Genomic DNA, 23,931 nt, shown 5'->3' on the forward strand with positions numbered 1-23,931 from the left:
AACTAATTATGAGCAGTAACATTGTTCTTCAATCTTTAGAATGTAGGTCTACCTATTGTCACATGTCTGTGTAAGCAAAACCATACTGTAAGATATACATACATATGGAACTGAGGAATGTTAGACCTATAAATGTACACAGACCCAGGGTAGGCAGGTGTTTGGGGTGGTGAGGTGCAAAGCAGGCTGCCAATCAAAGACCAGCAGCAGGCAATGATTGCACAAATGTGCACTACCAGCCTCAGGTGAGTTTGCGGCCCTGTAATGAAAAGCCTGGAATAGAAATGAAGTAAAAATTAGGATAAGAAGTGCTGAGTGTTTTCATTGCTGCTCACCTGTTTGTATTGAGTGTCAACCAGGAAATAGTCAGTCTTAAATATTCTAAATGGCAATGTCTAATGTACTGCAAACCTTCCACACCTGATACACTGTTTGCTTGACTCACACAATTAAATTTGTGCTATAAAGACTAATAATCAAAAACAGCTTTAACAAAAAACTGTGACCATATACAGTGGCAATTTCAGTAATGTAGCTACTTGTGTATCTACTTTTTAAGTTGGCTCATAGATGCAGTACAACTGTGAGGTTGTGGACACTGGATGAATTTAAAAATAGCCACACAGTGATTTCCTTCCTTGGGGTAAAGTCGGAGAACACAAATAAGGGAGCAGAAGAAGAAGAGACAATGGTTGACCATAGTTCAGAAATATCTATCTGTGATCAAAATGTCTATTAAGGGGCAGAGAAAAATATAAGAAAAATAGCAGCACCAGTAACAGATTGCCTAAATATAGTGTAGGCTCATACTACCAGGGGCAGTAATGTAACAGAAGACACTACAGTGAGTGCATAACATCAGTACACATCTGAACTACCTGTGGGCATTGCTTTTAGCAGTGCCACAGTAGTGACAATTAGATAAAGAAGGCACACGATGACAACATGTGTGCAAAGCAATATACATGGCCAAACTATGGGGCCTACACGCATGCACTCACACATGCATTCACGCACACACACACACACACACACACACACACACACACACACACACACACACACACACACACACACACACACGACACAAGTAATGAAAAAAGGCAGGACAATACAAAGAAAGGAAGAGGAAAGGCTTCTATTATCTTCCTCTTACTAGGTGGAAGTCATCAAACAAACATGACCTTTTCCTAAACTCACATATTCCATGTGAAAATTCATTTTACATATAGCATCATATCAAAGAGTCTAGAATGGCTACTTCTAGTCCCATGAAACAGGATGCCCAAGAATAAGAGTAAGTTCCTCCAGTGACCATGTCTGGCCTTCCAGCACAGCTTTGTCTGCTGGGGAAAATGACTCTCTCAGACAGGAACAGCTGCACTAAGCCAGCCATCTTATGAGTCAAGTGACTTACCTCAGCATGTAGAATGCTGTCAAGACAGGGAGGTGAAAAAGCCAACAGCACAAGGAGACAAGGGGGTGACCAGGCTGAAGACATTAAAGGAGACAAGGGGGTGACCAGGCCGAAGATGTTAAAGGAGACAAGGGGGTGACCTGGTTTGAGGGGGAGCAAAGATGACACGTTATACCTTTCTTAGCATGATGTCAGAGACCAAGAAGTTTCTTTTTTTAATCAAATATCTGATAAACCATTCAGGTAACAAATAAACAATAATATGTGCCGCATATGATACTGCAACATCCCTGATGATGGCCTTCTACTGGAGAAAGAGTACAACACATTGAAGGTTTACCCTCCAGTAAATCAGTACCCATGACAAAAAGATCTACTGGCATTACAGATCATTGGTTAACATACAAAATGTATTTGAGTACCATAGAAGTGATGTATATCTCTGTAATATAGGAGGAATTATATTCACAGGTAACATACAATATAATTTTTCCTGCTGTGCACCTTAAGAGATTCCTTAACTATACAGATGATTCTGGAAATATTGTCTCAGGCAAGGCCAATAACAAAGGGTATTGGTTATAAGGACAAACGATTCAGAATAACTTAACCACACAGACACTATAATTTAAGTAAGAATGGGAAACATATGCAGATTCTTGGCAGACAATTTGAACAAGATGAGCATAAAAAAAAAAGTGTCACAACTCATCTTATGATGTAGTCGGTAAAGCTCCGAAGTAGCAAGTATATCCGTAGTAGACTTCTGTCAAGTTTAAAAGAAAATAAACGAGCATAGCTTTTATTCTGAATGTTTCTCTGTGGTAATCACATTTCACTTTGCTGAACTGCTACTTCATAACTAGAGGAAATAGTAATAACCACAGCCTGATTCACTGGCTTTTTCAATTTAACAATTTACCATTATCACGCTCTGCTAAAGTCGGTCTCAATACATTTCAGCTGTTAAACTTTGTTTCATTTATTTGCATTAATGTTAAGAAATTAGTAAATCAGCATAGTAAGTACGCGTGTATTGCTTTTAATCTTGATTTTAAATGTTAATTGATTAATTAGGAGGGGATATTTAGTTGGTTGGGTTACTGTGGAACATTGTTCTGAGGAAGTCTCTGTAGTGGAGAAGAAAGTGCTTAACATTAATAAAGTTTGGTGTTCTTTCTGGATTGTTCGCATCCTGCTGGCTTTATTTCTTAAGTATGCATGTGTGTCTAAATGTTTGTGCATGTGGGTATGTGTTTGTGAGTGTGTGCATGTGTGTGTGTGTGTGTGTATACATATATATATATATATATATATATATATATATATATATATATATATATATATAGGTCTACTGCAATAGACCAAACTCTCACTTACCCGACTTTCATAATGCTGAGATGAAAATTCCGACAATCCCATAACACCAACGTCCTGGAACACTGATTTTCCACTCCAGGTAAGTAACTGCTTGGCCAACCTGAAAAATAAATTAAAACTGAAGCAAAGTAAACCTACCCATGTGGTGGGGGGGGGGGGCTGTGCCTCCCACACCCCCTTACCTAAATATACTAACTCCATGATCACACTACAGAGGGGATAGGGGGCAAAGTTTAACATAGCAGCAATTGTAATTTTAGCATTTTAAAACATCATGCAGTTACTAAATGTAGTTCTAATTTGTAAAGAAACATGAAGTGAGAATGACCTGTAATAGAATGCATAAAGAAAGCATAAAAACATTTGTTTCAATAATAACATTTATAGTAGTACAGTAATGCCACGCTCAGTAATGCCACGCTCAGCATGTGCTGCTTACTCACTGCCTATTTTTTTGGTGAGTTTCCTGCAGTTGTAAATTGATATCCTGATTTCATTTCGGCAACTTTTAATTGCGACGGTGTTTGCTATTTAATCATACGGATCTGTTACTTCATCATAAAACTGCAGGGTTAAATACCTCATAGTTCATGGAGCACCATTATTCTGCTCAATTATCAGTTAAATGACATCCTGGTTCAGAGCCACTATAGAGTGAGAACCAAACTTAGCAATGCTTAGAAAGGCGTTTAATAATTCCTAACCACCATTTAAGTTGTTAACAACATGTCTGGTGCTATAGTAGCACTTAACCAGGCTGTTACTCTCTTCTCCTTAAAATGTCTTTTTGTGGGAGGTGCAAGACCCCCCCCCCTGCATCCAGCCATGTTGGTGGCAAACACCCCAATCTCCCCTGAACTTTTATATATATATATATATATATATATATATATATATATATATATATATATGTATGTATTCACACATATACAAACTCCAATCTTTCAGCCATTCAGTCTCCATATTTCAGGACTCGCTTTATCTTACCCTGTCAGCTGTCAACATTACACTCAGTAAAATGTGTTGGGGAAATAGCGGCTATCTTACACAGGGAATGCATAAATACTACAATGGTTCCCAACTATATTATCACCATTCAGAGCCAACACAACACCTCACATTTTTTTATTATTTCATGCTTCTGTGGCTACTAATACATGTAGTAGACAAATCTCCATATACTAGAAATGATTATGATCAGATCACTGAATATTTGTTTGTTTGTGTCTTTCGGCTTTTCCCGGTTAGGGGTCGCCACAGCAGAACTCTGGTCCACTAATGATTGGTAGTGGATTTTTACGTACCGCGTTACCAGCCCTGACACACAACCTTCAACAAAGGCACACCCCATTCACGTATGCCTCCACACAGAAGATGCTCTAGCTGAGAATTGAATGGGACAACGTCTTGCTATGAGGCGACAACAGCTGAGTATAACTTGAAATTATGTGTTCTCAACACAGAGGCCAAGATTTAGCTCTTGATGCTTCACTCCCAAGGTAAATTTTTTGGCATCCATGTCACAAACACATAATAAGTTACCTATAATTGGTAACGCAATCATAATCCTCTATTTTACATTACACATTATAAACAAAAAAGTAGACACAAAGCCTAGTTATTAAACATTTGTTTTTGTGAATGAACATGAAATGTCTGTAATTTTACAATACAAGCACACGTGCATTCTTTCTTTAATGTGTGTGTGTGTGTGTGTAATATACTCACTGGATCTCCCAATGTGCCACGTACCCTCCTAAGTAAATACACTAACCCCAAGACTGCACTACTTCAGATTAAAGGCATAATTGGGAAACCAAAAAGTTCTATTATTAAAAGGTTGCATATCCTCAAAAGTTAACATATGCAGTTAGAAGGGAGTGTTATGGCAGAGCCCCTTCCATTGTGTGCTTTTTGGATGTATTTACTACATTTTTTAACTTTTTTAGCTAAGGCCATCATACAGTTAAGTACTAAAACAAAAACTGTAATATTTAATGTTCACTAAGTGAACTCAATCAGAATAGATTCATCTTGTAGGTATGTGATTGCCAGGGAAAGAACTTTTTACATGTACTAGTTATTATTGCTTTTACAGTACAAAGCTTCAGAAATAATGTTTTTAAGAGAACAATGCAGTATTTGTATGCATACTAGGAAGTGTCACTGTATTTGAACAAACTTTATATTTTTGTGTATGTATATATATATATATATATATATATATATATATATATATATATATATATATATATATATATCTAGATAGATATATATATATGTATATATGGGTCTATTTCTTCTTATTGAATAAAAAGTTCACCGACTCCAGTATTTCCATTACGCACTTTGGCAAAAATACATACCAGCGGAACTTAAATTTCCAAACATGATAAATCACAAAGAAGAGTAGAAATGTTACTGATTCAAGTCTACATATATTATGTAGACAAATGCTCAAAGGCACGCTACTTAAAAAACAAGACACACACATTTTCTAGTATTTTTGCAGGGGGTCTGCACCTTCCCCAGACCCCCTACAAATTATATATACCAACACCAAGATTGCACTACAGTGAAAACAAGAGTAGATCTCCTGACCCTTACTGTAGTGTGATCTCGAATTAAAGCTACCAGCGCTGTGAAAATAATTTTACACATCCTGAATATTTGTACACCTACTATCAAATCTGCTATGCCACAAAACTAATATGACGTATGAGAAGGTACATAGATGCTTTATACTTGTACCTGAATGTCTCGCACCAACAGATTACTGTTACTTGTTTCACCAACTTGACACTTGACAAAGTCATCTTTTGGAATACTGCACATTCAACAAACCGGTCTCAGTGAACTACTGTTTGATGAACTGATCACTTGATAAGAAGAAGTAGACCCGTATCTATATTTGTATTCTTTTAAAAAGGCTCACAGCCTATGATTGAGCATTGCTAAAGAAAAAGATCTTAATGAGAGGGCTGGGATAAAATAAATTTGGTTATTGTTAGATTATTTATTTATTTTATTTATTTATTTTACATTCGTTTACTGGGATAGTCCGACTAGGTACATGTCAATTTTCAGTGGAGGCCCAGGGAGAAAAGCTCCTCATAGTCAAACATTCAAAAGGTTACACAAGAAGTTAGAAAACAATTAGAATATGTAAAAAAAGTGGTAATATACCTTATGTATATTGGTTTAGAAGTGTTCCCTAGTAGGGACTCACAGTTCTCATGGACAGACATACAAAGGTTACACAAGAAGTTAGCAAACAATTCTCATGGACAGACATACAAAGGTTACACAAGATGTTAGAAAACAATTAGAATATATAAAAACAAAGTGGTAATATATCTTATGTACATTGGTTTAGTAATGTTGCCTAGTAGGGACTCACAGTTCTCATGGACAGACACAATTACAAGTAAGATTCTAACTCACAGTTAGTCCCTAGTAGGGACTCACAGTTCTCGTGGACAGACGCAGTTACAAGTAAGACTGGATACATAGCGTGGTGATGTAGATAGATGTTATGATAATTACTGATTATGCTATGATAATTACTGATTATGTTACTGTTTTATAACTTAATCTGGGTTGGTACATGGGCATAGCCAGTTCAATTCGAGATACTGTTTGAGATTTTTTTTTAATAGTCTTTTGGAGGACTGTAGGGTTATACAGTTTGGCAAGGTATTCCAGGTTTTGCCAACAAAGTTGGTGAACAGGGATCCACCAGCTGAGTTATTAGCTTTGTGGGTTTGGACCAGTAATTTGTTGGCTGACCATAGGAATGGCAGGTTGCTATATGGGTTCATAATATTTATAAGAGAGGGGGCACCTTTAGGGTGGTTCAGAACTTTGTGCGCTATTAAGAGTTGATTGAACTGAATTAAGCTGGACAGTTCTAGCCATTCTAGTTGTTTCAGATTCTGGCAGTGATGGCTTCTACAGGTGGAGCCAGTGGCGAATCTGACAATATGGTTGTAGCTATGGACAGCTTACTTAGTTTGGTTTTATTGAGGTTTGAGACTACAGATGAGGCATATAAAAGAGTAAAGCATAGGTGTGATTGTCTTGTTTCTATACAGTGATCCAAGCTTTGTATGGTTTTGTTGACCTGTAGGTCAAATTTGAGATTATTGTCTATGATAACCCCTAGAAGTTTAGTGTGTTGATCTGGGGAGATAGTGGTGCCACTGTTAGATATGAGAGAGAATGAAAGTGTGGCAGATCTACTAGTGGGGGTGAAGAGTAGAAGTTTAGTTTTATTGGGGTTCAGTAGTAGGTGTTGGTTGGTGATCCAGTTCTCAATAGTGTTAAAATGTATTTTGGGTTAAGATTTGTAGGTTGGATGGGGAGGTGGCTGAACAGATGAGAGTGGAGTCATCTGCATATTGAATACAGGTAGCTTTAGGGATAGTAGTGTGAAGATTATTGACAAAAATAGAGAAGAGTAGTGGGCCTAGTATGGAGCCTTGACAGGCACCAAGTGTGAGAGGTAGCTGACTGGAGAGTTTGCCCTGCCATAGTACCGCCTGTTGTCTACCAGTTAGGTAGAACTGGTACCACTGGATAGTGTGCGTGTTGAGTGAAATGGATTTTAGAGAAAGAATGAGAAGTTCATAGTTGACCATGTCAAAGGCTTTTGATAGGTCAGGGAAGAGGGCAGAGGTTAGCCTATTGTCATTTCTGTTATTGTTTATGGCATTAGTAAAGGAAAGGAGGGCTGAGGTGGTGCTGTGGTATGGCCTGAAGCCATGCTGGGAGTTGGCTAGCAAGTTATTCTGTGTAAGGTATTGCATTAGTTGCTTGTGTACACATTTCTCCATTATTTTGGCTAATTGGGGAAAGAATGGCAATGGGTCTATAGTTGGACATGTCTCTTGAGCTACCACCTTTATGGAGTGCGGTGACGTGGGATATTTTCCAGAGGGAGGGGATAGCATTTTTGGATAAGGTTCTGTTGCTAAGGATAGATATGGGATATACAATGGCATCTGCAGCTATTTGTAGGTACTCTGCAGGGAGGAGGTCAGCAGCGAGGGTGGTAGGTTTTAGTTTTTTAGGAGAATTTTGATAAAATTAGTGGATATTAGTTGGAGGCTAAATTCGGGGTGATTTGTTAATAAATTAGGTGTGTGGTTTAAGTTTGTGAAGGCTAGGTGATTTGCTAGGGATTGGATTGTTTCGGTGAAAAAGTTATTATAAGCGCTAGCTATGGTTTCTGGGTAATTATGGGTATGGTTAGCTGGGGTTGGGGTGGTAGAATGTCCAGGATGAAGTAGTTGATTTAAGCCTGCCCAGAACTTTTGGGGGTTGTTTTGGTGTTTTTGTAGGAGATTATGGTAGAAGCTTTTTTTATCCAGTAAAATAGATTTTTTGTGCCATTCCTGAGTTGACGATATTTTAGATGGTCAAGTGGGGCCTTGGTTGTTCTCCAGCTGGCCCAGGCTCTGTTTCTAGTTTTGATGTTAGCTTTGGTATCTTTTGTGAGCCATGGTGCTGTGTTTGATCTAGTTTTTATTGTATGTGCTGGAGCATGGGAATCAAGGATACTTAGGAATTTAGTGTTAAAGTGATCTATAGCCTCCTCTAATGTTAGATTTTTTAGTTTTGACCAGTCATCTGTTTGTAGTTTGTTTAGGAATATTGCAGTGCCAAGGTTTTGTCTGTTTCTCACTGTTTTATATTTGGTCTGGTGAGGGTTTCCTACCTTATGTTTTATGGTATAGGTTAGAAAATGGTCACTAAGGTTGTCAGGGAGAGTGCCAGCAGTATACAGTTGGGGTTGGTTGCTAACTAGGATCCAGTCCAGGATACTTTCCCTGTTGGTCGGTTTGTTTATCCTAGTGGGAGAGGTTATGGTCTGTTTAAACCCAGATAAGTTTATAGGAGTGGGGGGGGGGGTTCAGAGGGGGTGCCAGTCGGTGTTAAAGTCACCAAGAACTATGGTTTCTTGGAGATAAGTAGTGGATAACCAATACAGGATATCCTCTAGGGTATTTAAGTTGTTGCCTGGTGGAATGTATCCGCAAACGATGTTTAAATATTTGTACTGGTTAATCTGTAATTTGGTTATGAGGAGTTCAGCATTGTTGAATTGGGGTGGTTGAATGGTGTCTCTATTAACAGTTAGAGTGTTTTTGTAAAGGACTGCTATCCCACCTCCTTTCCTAGTAGCACAGTCTAACCAGTGTATATTATATACTGGGGGCAGTATCTCATTGTCGGTAGTACTAGGTTTTAGCCAGGTTTCCGTAAGACACATAATGTCTGGGGAGTGGGTTGCTAGGAGGGAGTGTAGGTTGGGAATCTTATTGTTAATACTTTTAATATTTAGGTGAAATGCTAGGAGGGAACTAGTGGGAGTAAAAAGGGGTAGTTTGACTGTGGGGGTTGTGGTAGGGGAGTGGAGGTTATTGGGTGTGGGTGGGGCAGGGTTGGGATGAATATCCCTGTGTGTTATAAGGTTATAGTGACAGGATATTTTAAGCTTTAGGAGTTTGTTTATTAGTTTTATATAGTCTTTGTCTTTAGGATTGTGTTTTGTGGTTTTACAGGGGTGATATATTATTGAGGGTCGTATATTCGGTTTGCTGGGGATCGCAAAGTGTTTGGTGTTATGTGTGTAGTCGTGGGTGTCTGTTTGACCTTGTGGGTAGTGAATACCATGGTCAAGTATTTGTTCGAAGGCAGTAAGATGGTAAAATAGAAACAGTATAGGCATTGTTTGCATTTTGTTAGGTGTTGGGTCAAATGTGATGGTTGATTGTGCTAACAGGGTGTGGAAGAATGGAAGAGAAGAAAAATGGGTGTGGTGAAGGGCTGTTCAATAATTGGATCTTAGTATGAGGGGAGTTGCTGAGCATAGTTTAAATGTAGGAGTAGTGGGGACGAGTGGAAATTGGGGGCAGGATGGGGAGCAGAGTGAGCCCGAGCACAGAGAGGGTGAGTGGAGCGGGGCTAACACTAACTCCAAGTATTTCCCTGGGCTTATGGTATGTTAAGGTAACGTTTTGGCTGTATTTAGATTTGTTTCTTTTTACACCAAATTTTAGGCTATTTTTAATCTATAGGTTATACACTTGCAGGATAAATTAATAGCTGCAGGGTATAATTTTCTGGGCTATGTGAGCGAGTGCAGGGTGAAATTACTGTTGTAGCAGTTTAACCTGTTTGAGGAAACATGGGGGTGGGCGAAGGCTCTTTATTCATCCCTCACCAACCAAGTGACTAAGCAGCACACCCTACTATTCAGGCATGACAAAAGGGCAATTTCAGGTGTACTCTCCAGTCCAGCTGGTGAATATGGGTATCCTGAGGCAATGTTACAACTGCCTCATGTACACAGACAACTCTCTCCTCCTACCACAAAACACTAACATATGCGAGAGATGCAATTATACAGACATACTGGAAGCCAAGCTGTCTCCACCCAAGACTGGAACAGACAGTCAAGAGGAGAAGGTAAACACTTGCACCACACCTCCAGCTGCACACAGACCTACTAAAACAGCACTGGCAAAAATACACATAAATACACAAAATCATAGTCGGAGGCTCTAAATAAAAACCTGCAAAAGCATCAGAGACCTCCAAAGCAGACATCCAAACAACCTGTACCTCCCGTCACAAACTAGACAACACATAAAACACAAAATCAGTGTGCCACACAATCACAGCCCTTAAGACGAAATAACATAACTAACACTAGTAATAGGTGACTCTACAGTCAGGAACACTGATGTCCCACTCACTAGGCTGGACAAGCAGAAGGTTACTGTTAGCTGCCTGAAGGGAGCCAGAATCTGCCACATAACACAAGCACTCAGGTCAGTCCAGAACAAGTACAAATATGACTCTGTCATTGTTCATGTTGGTGTGAATGACCTGAGACGTACCTCCCTGGACTGCATGAAAAGAGACATGGAAGAGCTCTCTGATCATGTAGCCTGGCTGGTATGACCCTGACACTGAGTAGCATCCTGCCCTCACCAAGAATGATACCTCAGCATAAAGAAAAAATTATCAGTTTCAACAATTGACTAAGCTTCTGGTGTCATTCAAAGGGGATCCAGTGTCTCTCAGCCTGGGACGACATGCTCGACAAGCCACGTTGTTTCGCAAGAGACGGCTTGCACCTGTCACCCCTTGGCTTTTGAATACTGGCCAAGGCTCTTGCTGCCCCCATAGTGCCTTTTTTAGGCAAGGCTCAAAAGTCAAACCCACCTCCGTTTCTTCTTTCTTTTGGCTTTTCCCGGTTAGGGGTCGCCACAGCGGAACTCCGGTCCGCTAATGATTGGCAGTAGATTTTGACCTGCTGGCTTGCCGGGCCTAACGCACAACCTTCAAAGAAGGAATGCCCATTCACACATGTCGCCACACAGAAGACGCTCTGAGAATCGAACGAGCAACGTCTAACTGTGAGGCGACAACGCTACCGCAGCACCACCACAGCAGTTCAAACCCACCTCCGTAAACAGCACAATTAACAAAAAACTGAGGGTTATGCTACTCAACGCCAGGAGTTTAAATCTCAAAATGCACGCGCTTGAAGCACTCCTCAGTATGGAGAACATCTGTGCAGTAACTGAAACCTGGTTCAAGGCTCCAGAGAGGACCCCAGCACTACAGGGCTACAACTCATACCACACGTTTTGGCCACAGAACATGGACCGAAACACAAAAGGAGGGGGTGTATCCATATTCATCAAGGATACCTACACCTCCAGGTTAGTGGCGCAGCATGATACCTCTGAGATCATCCATGTGCAACTAACATTGGGCACATCTGCAATGCAAATTGTGGCCTGCTACAGATCACCCTCCATGACCCAGGACCACCACTCCACCTTTCTGGAGACACTGGAAAACATGAAGGTCTTACCAAACACTCTGATATTGGGTGATTTCAATTACCCTACCATTCACTGGGAAAACTACTCGAGTACAAACTCCCAGGCCCAGCGCTTCCTGGAATTCATCAACTCAAACGCCCTGGATCAGCTGGTAAACTCCCCTACCAGAGGTGAAAACATATTGGACCTGGTCATCACCAACATTAGTGACAATCCGTCACTGGTTAGATCAGACCATAAACTGGATGTCCACACCCCCCACCACTCCCAATTAAGGAAACCACAGTAAAAAACTTTTTTAAAGCAAACTTCACCTTACTTAAGACAGAGGTGGTAAGTTTCACAGCCCCCATGCTAAAGGATAATGCTGCCCAAGATGCAGAAACCTTTACAAATGCACTCTATGACCACCTACAAGGATGCATGGATCGTGCCATCCCTAGCAAAACCAAGACTCACTCCTCTAAGGGAAGGAAACCAGTTTGGTGGACCCCTGCCATAAAAAGGCTATTCAATAGAAGGAGGAAACTAGTTCAGAAAAAAATCAAATCCCAAGAAGGAAAGACATCCCTGATCAATATCAGTAAGAAACTAAGGTCCCTCATGAAATTATCCAAGGTTAACCTCAAAAGAAAAATAGCAAAGGATTCAAAGGATAACCACAAAGCCTTCTTTAGCTATGTTAAGAATCTAAGTGGCAACTCGCAGATATGCACTGAACTAGTGCAAAATAGCACAAAATATACTGAACCTACTGATACTGCCAACATCCTGGCAGATAGATTTAGTGCAAACTTCACCCCCCTCTCACCTCCAAAAGGGCCCACAACAATACCGGAAAAGTGTACTATCCCAAAAATCACAGATGCACAGATGAAAACAGCCCTTTCAAAAGCCAAAAACACAGCGTCAATGGGACCAGACGGTGTCCCAGGCTGTGTCTTGCATGAACTACAGAACAAACTAACCCCCCACCTAAACAGACTGTTCAACCTCAGCCTCTCCACAGGTAATGTGCCCATAGAATGGCGCACAGCAAAGGTTATTCCTCTCAACAAAGGAGGGGCCACAACTGACCCCGGTAACTATCGCCCCATAAGCCTGACTAGCCTGATCTGCAAGGCTATGGAGCGCATCATCATGGAACTCATTAACAAAGACATTGGGAACCTCCAAACACTTGACCCGACCCAGTTCAGCTTTGTTAAGGGCAGATCATGTCTACTAAACCTGGCTGACTTCTTTGAGACAGTCACCAAGGCCATAGACAAGGGAAAAGTGGTTCACACAGCCTACCTTGACCTCGTCAAGGCTTTCAACACCATTCCTCACTCAGGTATTACAGAAAAACTCAGCAGCTTGAACATAAACCCCTACATCATGAGATGGGTTGCCAACTGGCTTACAGACAGAACTCACACTGTAAGAATAGTGGGCTCCAGGTCTGACTCTAAAACAGTCACAAGTGATGTCCTGCAAGGTTCGGTCCTGGGACCCCTACTGTTCGGCATATACTTCTCAGACGTACAGGCAAATACAGGAGGACTATGACTAACCAAGTTTGCCAATGACTGCAAACTAGGAGCCATAACTGACTCTCCGGCTGACACAGACATCCTCCAAAAGACGGACACCTGGTGTCAAAGTCATGGCCTCAAGTTAAATGCCAAAAAATGCATAGTCATCCCGTTTGGGAAAAACAAAACACCCACAAATTACCACATAGGTGGCAGCCCCCTTAATACAGAAGAGGTAATAAGAGATCTGGAGACCCAGGTAGATAGTAATCTCTCCTTTTGTCTCCTTTATTGCCAAAGTAGTTAGGAAATCCTTCTATGTGGCCCATTTAATTACTAAAGGGTTCACATCTAGAAATAAAGAGGTTATAGTGCCCCTCTACTCGTCATTAGACCCATCATAGAGTACAATGCCTCATTTGGGATGTACCTCACAAAACACTTCCAACAGCTGGAAAGACCACAAAAGTACCTCACCAAGTGGATTACTGGCCTCAAACATATGTCCTATGCAGCCCGACTGAAAAAACTCCGGCTGTACTCAGTGGCATATCGCTTACTCAGAGGTGATCTCTGCCTGACTTACAAGCCATGTCCAACTCAGAATTGATGGACATGTTCTACCTAAAAAAATCCAAGTAACTGCGAGACACGTGCTCTAGTGAGCTAAACCTCACCACAACAATAAATAGAACATGCTGGAGGGATAGATTCCTATCACAGAGACTCCCCATGCTTTGGGACAAAATTCCAAATTACATCAGGGAGAGCCCCTCACTAACACTCTTCAAGAGAAACCTTGATGAGTGGATGGGTAACAGAAAATACACCATGGGATCACTTCATTGTCTCTGCTTGACAGAGGATCAGTTAATTAATCAATGGGGCGGCGAAAGCTGACACACTCTGGCTAGGCTTATAAATGCCCTCTGGCAGATAGCCTAGTACCTACCTATGAAACTATGAACCTAAGAGAGAAGGCAGTAGGAGTGGTTAGAGGGGGATCTTGATTGACTGAAGACACCACACCAGAGGTAAGTTTAATTTAAGGGCCTAAAACCTGCACTCAGCACTTAATGTTATTTATGTTTAGCAAGAAAGAGAGACCAACAGTATACACTTTTGAGGATTTTTACAAGGGTTACTTGTTCAATGTCAGACAAGTAAAACTTTGATACAGGAAATCTATGTTTGTGTAGAAAGCCAGAAAGGTACAAGGTATACCTGTAAAAATTAGGGTCACAGACACTAATGTAAAAGAGTCAGCGTACTTTAGTTACAGGGAAAGGAGGTAAACATTCAAGTAGAAAAGAGCCCTATAGCTGACCAAAATAGTGACTCACTTAGTTACACAGCACTGTAAGAGTAAGCTTAACAAATGTTTTTATATGTGCAATCTACTCTGTTTAATTGCTGGGAGAAAAACAGTTTTTGTTGTGAGAGTGGTAGCCAAATTGCAATCCTGTAGACACCGTTATGCAGCAGCTGCAGTATGCTAGTGGAGGTAACTAGGAAAAGAGAGAAGCAGAGATTTTAGGGTAAGCATTAAGGCAGCAACAGGCAGTTATTCTAAAATAGTACATTGAGAAAGGTTTGGGGGGGGATAAAGTAGCACACTTCAGAGTGGACTAGGGTGTATAGCTAAGAAACCTTAGCAAGAGAGCAATGCAGTAAATAAACACTTGCCAGATTTTACAGATATACCAGAAAAACTAAATCAATCATTCACAATCGTACAACTAGAAAGTTGTCAGTACAAGCAATTCAGGTATAGCTAGCACAAGTTATTCAGGTCATAAAAGCACTTACTCAATGTGTGTGTGCAATTTAAACATTAAAAACATATGCAGGAAGTAGTAACTCTGATTATGACTTAATCTAGGTACAGGTTCAGTTTAAACACAAATATTACCACAGAAATTCAGTAAAGTCACTAGCTACTTATAGAGCTTCTGCAAAGAAGATTACAAAAAAGAAAGAACTCAATGACTTGAATTTGAATATAAAAAAGTCATATTACAAGTTAAAATCTGAAACTACTCCTTTGAGTCAAAACTTGACAGCATTTAACATAAAATCATTAGAAAAAAAACAAGCATCAGAAAAGAAGGAAAATGAGACTGTTTATATTTTTGGTAAATCCATTATGGCTGCTACTGTTGCAGAGAACAATCCAGCTTCTACTGAATTGCTATTTTGGATTCTACTAAAAACATGGCAGTAATGAATGATGGATATTCTAATAATCCATTTAAATGCAGATGATCTTCTTGATCAACTGAAACAGCTGAGAATGTAGTGAATGATGTCACAGAATCAACCAGGACACCCCCCTCAGGATCATGAAGTTGTCAGCCAATAGATATCAACCAGGACACAGGTACATGGACAAAGGTCATGCCACAGCCATCATAAACCAACCAAATCCAAGGAACAGCCATTGGAAACCAAATAAACAATGGCAGCAGTAGAAGATACTGTAAAATATGTTGTTTTTCAACACAGACAGACCTTTTGTAACTGCTGAAAGAAGGAAACACTTTAGAGTACATCCAAAGTTTTAGAGATTGTGTAAGGAAACTGAACTTAAAATGTTTACTTGAAAATGCAGATGGCTACATTCACGAATGTATTGCAACATGCATGTATCGCGGTGCGTTTCTGCTATTTGGCAAACACCCTTACGTGGTGCAGCATGATCCTCCTACATGGAGATGTGCAGCATCATGAAGGGCTGGCCTCGTGGCCGTGCTGAATGGTTATGAGGAATTCCTGGGGCAGATGCATATGCTAATTAGTCAGGTGCTATCTCCCCCAGACTGCCTCCAGGAAGGCATCTGCACAGCATCTACAGCAATTCAAGAAAACACTCAGCTGTGTAGATCAGCACAGTCATCTCCACCACATCACTGTAATGAACACAAACACGACTGGATGGGAGCACTTGACACCAGGGATTATTTTAAAAGTGCCATAATGGTGCTGACACTTCAACCAGGACTAGGAAATGAGGGGCATCACCGGATATTAAGTAGTAATGTGTACAGTGCTGCATCCAAACCAATGGTACCATGAGTACTAGGGTGGGGGATGTACATGTTACAGTTCCATACTGACATCGACATTACTACAGGGATACTAGATACCACACAAAACTCCCTAAAGTACACCAAAAGCACAGAACAGAATAATTATGATCTGGGGTGACCACTGGGCACACAGTATGGGAATGGAGTTGGTGGGCAAACCACTTGACCCCAGGGAGGCAGAACCATACCAGCACTGACATCATAAGGGTGAAACAGAGGGTGGGGTATACCAGGCATGATTCTCTAAAGTGCTATACTGGCACTAACATCTTAATGGGACAAGGGGCAGGGAGAATAGACTAGACCACCTGGACCTAATAAATGTGTGCTATAATGGCACTAAAGCACTACTGGGGTGAGGAGAACCATAGGATGGTACATAAGGTAGGGATGGATACAGGGACTGTTGTGGATGTGTGGGTGTGTGTGTGTGTGTGTGTCTGTGTATTTGTGTAAATGTATATATGAGACACTGAATGGGGGATGCCAAATTCTGCACCAACAGCAGGTTACTACTGAGATGTGCAGATCAGTAGTGGTAGCTTTGATCCAAAGGTTACATGGACAAGAACACCAATATTTCAATTACTAAAGTTGAGAAAGACAATGCAGTACTTGTAATGGACTCTGTTGCTTATAAAATTTGAATGTCTGAGATATTAACCAATAGAAATGTTTGTGCATTAATTGATTTCCCTGCAATACATAAAGCTTATGGATTTATTAATTTGCTCAATGACAAGTTGTTATTAGATGGGTTGACTCATGGTAGTATAGCAGGCCACTTCAGACTTATGTCACCAAAAATCAATAGAATCTTTTGATTAAAAAGACTCAGAAAAGTTTAGACACTCCTTGTCTAAGACCTAGAGTGGCCAGTGTGGGTACTTAAGACAGAACGACTGGCCATTAATGTAGGGAAACTTTTGCAGAGTGGTAACAGAGTCCCTCATTTATGTAAGACTTGTTTTATTTTATCAAATCAGCAAAAAAAAAAAAAAATACAAAATAAAAATTCAGGCCAATAAAGCCAACCCCCCCCCCCCCCCCAGCTGTGGACATGCATGTTTCAGCCTTTTCAAGCCTTGCCAACACAGCATAAGTGGACTGCTTCACTAACATTTGGAAGGCCTGAACTTGTCCATAACAGACTTAAAAGAAAAAAGTCACGGGCATTCAGAACTGCCATATAGCTGAAACACCGGATGTCCTTAAGGGGTTATTTACATATATCCCATGTTACCTCTAATAGAAGAAGTTTTAAGGAATCACACTGTGGAAAATCATGCTTGGGTGGGTTCTTTTTGTTTTTTGCTGATTGTTTTTTCTACATGACCTTGTTACTCATTGTTTTAATAGTATCAAATCACTGAGAATGACAGTTTGGTCAATAGTGATACCAAATCTCTCTATTCTCTGATGTCAAATGATGATGGGCTTAAAACAGTATGCAAAGAGCTTTTGGGAGGCGGAGAGCTATTGGAAATGTGCTGTTTCTCTGAAAATAAGACTAATATTGTAAATTTTGGATACCATTTTGACTTATAGTTTTATTCAGTTTTATGCTTTATTGGCTATATTTTTAGATTATGTAGAAGACAATTTGCTGAACTTGATAGAATTATGCTGTACTTAAAACCATATCACTGATTATTTAGGTCTAGCAAAGGATGCATTAATTTTCTAGATTTAGAAATCTCTTCTGCCTAGGATTTTTAGAAAATCTGTCCAAAGTAATGCTTATTTGTTGTATTACAGCATGTCTTGTAAATTTCTTATGACTATATATTTGAAGAGCGATTTGTAAGAACTGGAAATTTGACAGATGAGATGAATTATTCAATAGAGAAAGTTTTCATCTGTCAAAGCAGAGGCTATCCTGCAGAAACAGTGAACAAACTTTTCTAGAGGTTAATGCAGAATGAGTCTTAGTTTATAAACAAAGTAGATTATTTGGCTAAGTAGTGACCAACAGAAAAAAACAATGATTTTAGAACTGCTATGTTAATAACATCTTCTGTTGCTGAATATGCTATAAGGGCACTAGTCCAGAACAACTGGGAATTCATAAGTGGGTCCTTGAAATTATTAAAGTGGAAGCAGACCAGTATTTTTAAGGAAGATGGGAAAAAGTCAAAAAGATATTTCATTTGAGGTTTAAAAATCTGACTCCACATTGGGAGCTCAAAGAAAGTAAGATTAATTGCAAAAAACAGTGCAAGTATATTAAAGAGTTGGATGTGTGTATTAGAATTAAATGAGCAAAAACTTTATTCAACAGCAGAGTTTCCTTGTAAATCAATGTTTAAAGTATATGTAGCATATTGCACTGAATGTGATGTATTTTATATTGGTAAAACTTCAGGACAATACATTTTAGCATATATGAACATATACATGCAAGTGATTTAAAAGTCATCTTGAATGCTCTTTATAGGTACAATGTAACGTGCAAGCAAAATAAACATATTTTCTGTTATTGATGAAGTCTAAAATAAAAGATTAGATTTAGACCTTGAGGTTTGGGAGCACCGCTGGCAGTTGAGAAAGAATGCCTGCAACTGCCAGCGGTTGAGAAAGAATGCCTGCAACTTCCCTGGACTAAATGATTTTGAAAATTTTAAAGTACACCCAAGGAAATGGAAGTTGAGACATTTACCATGTGACCAGTTTTGTCTTACTTAAGAGATGCTGTGAATTTGTTTGACACTTTTTGATAAAGTTTGTCTTGGCAATGAGAGCAACTTCTCTGTATTAAAGGGCTTATTTTTCTGCTTTATGTTTTACGAATAAAGACTTACTTTAAAGTAATAAAGATAAAATCTGAAACATAAACAGTTGTTATTTCATAGGTATCTTCAGCCTTTTACCACAAACAACTGTGTATTAAGCTGCAGAAATACACAGATTACATAAACAATTGGTTTACCTTTTCAGGTGCAAGGAATTAATACGTGCTGGCTCTTCCTTGCTTTCATTATACACACACATAGATGATCAGTGTATTTGACATACAGCAGCAGGAGTGCAGATCATAACACCTGAGTGAATCAAATAGTTACAGGGTGCAACAGTCTTATTTTTATTTTTCTCCTACACCTGACATATCTCTCAACGTTCTTGCTCAAAAATTCCAGACAAAGGCAAATTCACTGGAAAGACGCAGTCGCGAAATCATGGACAATTCTTAAATATCACTATAATTCAGTTTAAAAGTAACAGTACAACAAGTTTTGCATCAACATGCATTTTCTGAACAATAGGAAGTATAAAACCCTGCTGAGTGGCATTACTGACTGACTGTAATCCTTAGTGATTTACATGATAATAAAACATTGTGTGAGTGATGGGGTAAAATCAGTACAGCCAGTACACGCTAAGAAACTGAACAGGCAGTGATTTCCTGATGAAAATCACAATACTGACATTAACAGTAGTCATAAAGACTTTTGAGAGGCTGGTGTTAGCTCACTTGAAGGATATTACAGCTCCCTCATTGGACCCCATTCAGCTTGCCTATCTAGGGAACCGGTCAGTGTATGATGCAGTTAACATGGGCCTGCACTACATCTTGACAACCCAAGGGCATTTGCAAGGATTCTGTTTGTGGACTCCAGCAATGCATTTAATACAATAATTCCAAAACTTCTTCATTTGAAACTCTCCCACCTTTCTGGTCCTGCTTCCACCTGTCAGTGGATCACCTGTTTTCTAACCAATAGGAATCAGCAGGTGAAACTAAGGAAATATACATCTAGCTATTGCACGAGTAATACAGGTGCCCCCCAGGGATGTGTGCTCTCCCCACTGCTATTCTCCCCCTACACTAATGACTGCACCTCTATGGACCCCTCCGTCGAACTTATTAAATACGCAGACAATACAACTACCATCTGAAATAGTGATGAATATACATGCAGACTGGAAGTTTAGCAGTTGGCCTTTGGTGTAGTCAGAATAATCTGGAAATGAACACTCTTAAAACTATGGAGATGACAGTGGACTTTAAGAGTGGTATTACAATATTATCCACTCTCTTTATATTTAATACTGCTATGTCAGTTGTGGAATCCTTTAAGTTTTTTGGGATCTATAATCTCCTGAGACTTGAAGTGGGAGACCAATTTAGGGTCCATCATAAAAAAGGCACAACAGCAAATGTACTTTCTGCAACAGCTGAGGAAGTTCAACCACCCACAGGAACTGTTCATTCAATTCTATACAGCAGTCATTGAGTCTGTTCTCAGCTCATCCATAACAGTGTGGTTTGGATCTCTGTTTAATAATGACAAAAATAGGTTACATCGAATAGTCAGGTTTGTTGAAAATATCATTGGTGCTAGTTTGCCCTCCTTACAGGACCTGTACTATTCCAGAGTCATGAAAAGGGTAGGGAAGATCATCACCAACCCTTCACATCCAGGCCATCTTTCTGAACTATTACAATCAGCCAGGCATTATAGATTAATATGCACCAAAACAAGCAGACATAAGAACAGTTTTATTTCACAGGCCATCAAATTCATAAATGATTAACTCAGCTTATTAGGCTGGGGTATTATTTTTTCCAAGCCTCCGAGGATTCTGCAGTATTGTTTACATATTGTTAATACTTGTTTCTTTCAGAGTTTATGTGAGTATTTCTTGCACTGAGTTGCACTTTACACCCTGTATGTATATGTATATGTATATTTACTGTTTTGTCTTGTTCTTAATAGTTGCATGTATGTTGTTTATGTAATTCATACTTGGAGAGTCACTGAAACTGGAGTCAAATTCCTTGTATGCATGCATACATGGCCAATAAATGTGATTCTGATTCTGATTTAGCACTGGTGAGGTTAAATCGCCACATTAAATCCTAGTCCAGAAGGATCTCAAGGAAGTAGAACCTCTGGATTATCAAAGAGTCACAAAAGGATAATCCAGCCTTGACAGTCTGTCAAGTAATACACGTAGCACCCAACAGTACTGCATACATGTAAAGCAATTTATTAGCAAAATGTAAAAAGCATGCAGTAAATTAACAAAAAAGAGAAAGAAGGAAAAAAAAAAACGTACGCATGGGATTTCACACCCTACATAGTCAAACAGGTAGGGTTTTGCCAACACACTCCCATTACTTAGATATACTAACTCCATGATTTCACAGAAGTGACTAAAGTGAAACATCACTTTTAAACAAATGAAGCAAGAATTAGTTGAATAGTAACTCAATGAAAGATGTACTCAGAAACATAAACATCTGCTGAACAAAGGGAGATTTGATAAACAGGAGGGCTCCTTACACCTATGTGGATCTTGCTGGCTAGGTGTGCCTTTTACAATGCATGTGAACTGAGCATTCAGTTCCTTACAAAGTAGTATAGAGCCAGACGTGATGTAGCCCTTTGCATTCTTAAAAAATAGCCAGAAAGCATTTAAAAGAATATACTTGTTCTACTTAACCACTGATGCCTGAGTATTTCTATTTTTTCCTCATCTACCTTCATCCTGTTGGCCAGTTTAGTCCTGGAGAATGGGAGCTGGGCACTCCTGGACTAAGTAAGAGTCCTGCAGCTCATTTGTTATTGCCAAAGAATCAGCGTGAGCCCTCTGTACCACAATAAGAGTCAGACAGTAAGGAGTGGGCTACTGTCCTGGTCCTTGAGGGGGTAGCCTAGTCTCTCCCACTGAGGTCACTCTTCACCCCTTACATTTCCTCCTGGTAGCACCCTCAGTGGCTCCTTTGTGCCTGCCAAAAGGAAGCACACCTCTCTACATTAGTTTTCCATCAGTAACATTGTGCATTCACACTATGATAGCTGCACATTGACTGAGAATCATTGGGGGAGCACCTAGTAATTCTCCTAGGTGTCACCCATGTGCTGAGAAAGAGCACCCCCCTCCTCAGGATTGCTGAGCCAGCAGTGGTTACTCATTTCCATCTCCTGACAGCTATTACATGCACACAAGCCACTAGTCAAACTTGGGTCATCTGTGCCTTTGTCAGGGCTTTACCCTTAAATGCTATGGAGATGGATCTGTATTAATATTACTTGAAGGTTAAACAAAATGGGAGGCATTTGCTCAGACCTGATAGTCCTTCAATTGTTAAATAATAGTTTTTCCAACCACTCCTTTATGTGATTCATTACAGGTTCAGGGAGATGTGCAATCTATCACCTGCAATGCTAAGTGAAACGTCTACATCTGGGAGTCTTCAGTGTTTGAGACTGTAGATCTTCATATGAACTATTGTACCAAATCTGTCACTACCTGAATAAACTGTGACAAGGGCAAAGGTACTAACAGAACTTATTTGCAATTATATTTATAAAGATGTCACACTGCCTGTGAAACGTGATAACTGGACCATCTACCGTCAATGTCATCAGTGACCTCGCGTAGCAGACTTAATACACTGTCCCTAAGGGCCTCTTTCCTAATCACTTTTTTTCATGGTTACCTTTTTTATGACATTTGATGACTAAGAAAAGAGGACAACACACACTAAATTCTACATACATTTGCACTGTCTAGGCTCAGATTTTGTCTTAGTCCACGGCAGTTTCCAGATGTTTAGCAGCCCAAGTTACCCTATAAACACAGGAGTCCTGAAAGCACAAACTAGGGAATACACTACCATGATGGAACCATTACCTTTAATTAAAATGTACAGGAAAACACTACCCTCCCACTTATTTTCCTTTAAGAAAGACTACACTACACACTGTAACATTTGCTGCAGGAGTAAAAGACTGGAGCTCAGTATTTCGGTTCACAGGTAATATTCTAATAATGGGGATTCTTAGAGGATCCACTGCTCTGACCTTGTTTTCATCTATAAAAGAAAGCTGCTTGAGAAAATGCAAACTGAATGAATACATATTTTTATAACTTTATTGGACTTAATCATGTGATTTTTTTTTGAATGTGATAGTGTGTCAGTAAGAGTCTCTAAAGGCAGCTATTCTAGTTTACCCTGCGGTGCCCCTTTCATTTGAAAGGGCCTCTCATCAGACTCAATGACATCTCTTAGCTGCCTGATAAAAGCACAGGAATAAAAAAGGACCTATTTTCCAGGGTAAAGTAATCCCTATTCTGTTGCCATGGCACCAGACGTCTCTCGCTTCCATTCATTGACCGGATAAGGTTCTTCTCAGCTCCTAGCTTCCCTTTTTTTGTCACTGAATTTGTTTCCTCAGTAGGAAAAGTGGTAATTAAAGTATTAGCTTGGGTTGATTGGTTTTTCAGAAACAGTGAAAGGCGGAGAGAAAGGGAGAGAGAGAGCAAAAGAAACCAGCGAAAATAGATGACTTGTAGACTATGATATGAATACTTAAGACAAACCTATACTTCCTTAGGTTTTTTTCCTATGTTTCTTCAAAAGTAAAAGCATAAATTAAAGTATTTGGCCTGAAGTGCACAGTATTTCAGAGTTAAAAAGATAGAACAATAGAGACAGGAAGAGAAAGGTATCGAGAGAATGTAAAATAAGAGACAGGAAGAAATGGGAAAACTTGCCTATCAAAAACAAAAGAAGATTTTTAAGTGTTTCATGATTTATGATCTGAATACTTAACATAAACCTTCCGCTACTGTAACATTTCAGTCTTTAGCAAAAGATTTTGCATTCCACATTAGTGTACTGCATTATTTAAATAACAGTAATAACAAAATGT

At 39.6% G+C, this 23,931-nt stretch overlaps 1 long non-coding RNA gene across 2 annotated transcripts in view; it reads right to left on the minus strand.

The window, feature by feature from the left end:
• LOC122809489 overlaps positions 1–23,931 on the minus strand; it is a 1,088,146-nt gene that overhangs the window by 486,033 nt on the left and 578,182 nt on the right. For both annotated transcript variants that reach the window (XR_006365912.1, XR_006365911.1), the window contains exon 5: positions 2,798–2,897. This is a non-coding gene — a long non-coding RNA (uncharacterized LOC122809489). The remainder of the gene's footprint in view (positions 1–2,797; positions 2,898–23,931) is intronic.

The sequence above is a fragment of the Protopterus annectens genome, chromosome 8.part0 (assembly GCF_019279795.1).
Source record: "Protopterus annectens isolate FY-2018-M chromosome 8.part0, PAN1.0, whole genome shotgun sequence".
Lineage (NCBI taxonomy): Eukaryota > Metazoa > Chordata > Ceratodontiformes > Protopteridae > Protopterus > Protopterus annectens.